The following is a 3,538-nucleotide window of genomic DNA, read 5'->3' on the forward strand; positions in this document are numbered from 1 at the left end:
CCCCTGTAGCTTACAACATAGCTCCGCCATTGCCTATAAGCATCTTTTTTTCCCAAAAAATGATTGCAGCTACCGAGCTCCACTGCTCTTGGTATTTGAAAATTTTAAAAAACACACTTTTGGTACTGAAAAAAATCTCAAAACAAATACGTGGATACATACACATATTCCTAAGGCCTGATAAAAATCTGGAAAAGAAATGATTTCTATTTTAGGAAATACAAAAAAGAGAAATTTCTGACAGAAATGGCACCCTTTTATCCTATATACTGTCAGAAATTTATTTATTTTCCTATAGCCCAAAACAAAGTGAGATTTTTACCAAAACTTGACACGTGCAATCGGAATGTGTATATGTATCCTCGGGAAAATTTCATATTTTTTAAAACTTCAAAAACCCGAATTTCAAAGTGTTCAAATATAGAGAGCAGTGAAGCTCGGTTGCTGCAACGCCTCTCCCCCTTTTTTCTTCTTGAATACGACCTCTATAAGCACCTCCGAGCGCTGAACCGGCACATCATATTATGATTGCCGAAGCCGCCACAAACGCTTTCGTAGTCAACAGTAACGTCTCCTTTCACTGAACGTGCATCACTAGAAGACTTGAAATAAATCCAGATAGATGTGAGCACTAGTGTAAGTTAGGACTTGAACCCTAATGGTCTGAAATAGTTAGGAAAATGCGAGCACGCCCATATATACAACACCGTTGCAATACCTCCCATCACCCCCTGCTCCTAATCCGGTCCGATGGCGCACCATATTGCCAGGGATCTGCTCTCCTCCACCATGGTTCAAAGCTCAGAGGCGACGTGATAGGTGGGAACCCTATGAACGAGTTCACGTCCGAGGGTGGCCCGATCTTCACGTTGTAGGATCGAATCGGGAGGGATAACTAGCTGCAAGAAGCCGGGATAACTAGCTTTATACCTGCCAAGGTTGGATGCAACCCGTGCATTGGGGATGGCTGACCAAAGCTACAAGAACTCCGACCCGATGCCCGAACAATCACAGAATCACAAACCGGGACTAATCCACACAAAACGGCCGGAACCGTAGAGCACGAACTAGGGGGAACCAGAGGCTCCTTTTCGCGAATCCGAATGAACTCACAAGAGCAAAGGTAGCAAGATCTTTCGGGTCTCTCTAGCAGTCTTGCTGCATAAGCTTGTAGCTCAATGATTTGACAAAAGGTTTTTCAAGAGGATGGAGGAGATGGGGTTTTATAGCAGGGACAACCCTCCTTGGCTAGGTGTGAAAATAGTTTCAACAGTAAACAGGTTTGCATGGCTTTCTTGGGGGAATAAGCAGTCAACTTTGGGAGTTGTTGGAGAGCTCCTCAAAAATTCGCTAAGCCTTGACAGCCTGGACACCTTCCACGAGAATGACTACAACTTTTGACTCACAACTCCAAATGATGTGAAGTTTTTTGCATTGAAAAGATAATTTGATGTAGCTTCTGTTGATGTACTCCTATAGCCCCGTCTCTCCACCACATGGGTGTGGCACACCAAAACATTAGAGGTAAAAAATGACAACATCAGCTTCACTTGAAACTTGTTTCCTCCAAACTTGTTCCTCCAAACCGGTTGCTTCAAGAGCTCATAGGTTGTTGGGTTTCTTCCATGTGATACCTAAGTTCAACCAACAACAATGGGGATGAAATCATAGTTGTGTCATCAAGGTTATAAGGTAAACTTAAGTTAGCGTTCACCTGGTCACTTATTAGTTTGGCACGACTTCTTATGATTGGACCTATAATTGCTGGAGACTTATCGATGGTTGTGGTGTCCTCATCATCCTCCCCCTCCTAAAAAGGAGTCATCCTCGACTCTGATGGTCCAAAGTATGGAGAGAGGTCGTACACATTGAAAGTTGAACTAACACCATAATCCATCGGAAGGTCAATCTTGTAGGCATTGTCATTTATCTTCGCAAGCACTTTGAATGGACCATCTCCACGTGGATGCAACTTGCATTTGCGTTGATCCGGGAAACGATCCTTCCGCAGGTGCACCCACACAAGATCACCTTCTTCAAACAACAACTTCTTTCTTCCCTTGTTTGCTCGTTTTGCATATTGTTGAGTCATCTTCTCAATATTTTCTTTGGTCTTCTCATGAATTTTCTTCACGAAGTCAGCACGCTTACTTGCATCAAGATTTGTTCGCTCCTGCAATGGTAAAGGCAAAAGATCTATGGGAGCAGCAGGATTGAAACCATAAAAAATTTCAAAAGGACAAAATTTAGTGGTCGAATGTACCGCCCTGTTGTATGCAAACTCCACGTCGGGGAGACACTCTTCCCACATCTTCAAATTTTTCTTTAAAACTGCTCTCAGCATCCTGAATAGTGTGCGGTTGACAACTTCGGTTTGTCCATCTGTTTGTGGGTGGCATGTAGTGGAAAAGAGAAGCTTTGTTCCTAGCTTTGCCCACAACATTTTCCAAAAATAGCTCAGAAACTTGGTGTCACGATCTGAAACAATAGTGCGTGGTACTCCATGTAGCCGCACGACTTCCCTGAAAAACAAATCAGCAATGTGTGAAGCATCATCGCTCTTATGACACGGGATAAAATGAGTCATCTTGCTAAACCTATCAACCACCACAAAAACGGAATCACTCCCTCTCTTAGTATGTGGTAATCCAAGAACAAACTCCATAGAAATATCTTCCCAAGGTGTGCTAGGAATTGATAAAGGCGTATAAAGTCCATGAGGGTTTAAACGTGACTTAGCTTTGCGGCAGATCTCACAACATAGCACATAGCGCTCAACATCACGCCTCATCCTTGGCCAAAACAAATGGTCGATCAGCACACTCTCAGTTTTTTTGCTCCAAAATGTCTCATGAGACCACCAGCATGAGCCTCCTGCAAAAGCAACAAGCGAACAGAGCAATCTGGGATGCACAATTTGTTAGCTCGAAACAAGAATCCATCATGCAAGTGAAACTTTTTCCAACCTTTCCCCTCACTACATTTTGAGTGTGGTTCAGCAAAACATGGGTCATGGACATACAATTCTTTAATGCTTTGCAACCCAAGAATTTTAGTATCAAGTTGTGAGAGTAAAATATGGCGTCTAGACAAAGCATCGGCAACAACATTATCTTTTCCTTTCTTGTACTTGACAATATAGGGAAAAGATTCTATGAATTCACTCCATTTTGCATGTCTACGGTTCAGTTTTTGTTGACCCCTAAGGTGCTTTAAAGATTCATGGTCGGAATGTATCACAAATTCTTTAGGCCACAAATAATGTTGCCATGTTTTCAAAGATCTCACAAGTGCATATAATTCTTTGTCATAAACTGAATAATTTAGAGTTGGACACTTAGTTTCTCACTAAAATATGCAATAGGCCTACCTTCTTGCATTAGTACGCCTCCAATACCCACACCACTTGCATCACATTCAATTTCAAAAGTCTTACCAAAGTTGGGCAGTGCAAGCAATGGTGTAGATGTCAATTTTTCTTTCAGCTCTTGGAAGGCCTTCTCTTGTGCATTTGCCCACTTGAAGGGAATATCTTTCT

The sequence above is a fragment of the Triticum dicoccoides genome, chromosome 7A (genome assembly GCF_002162155.2).
Source record: "Triticum dicoccoides isolate Atlit2015 ecotype Zavitan chromosome 7A, WEW_v2.0, whole genome shotgun sequence".
Lineage (NCBI taxonomy): Eukaryota > Viridiplantae > Streptophyta > Magnoliopsida > Poales > Poaceae > Triticum > Triticum dicoccoides.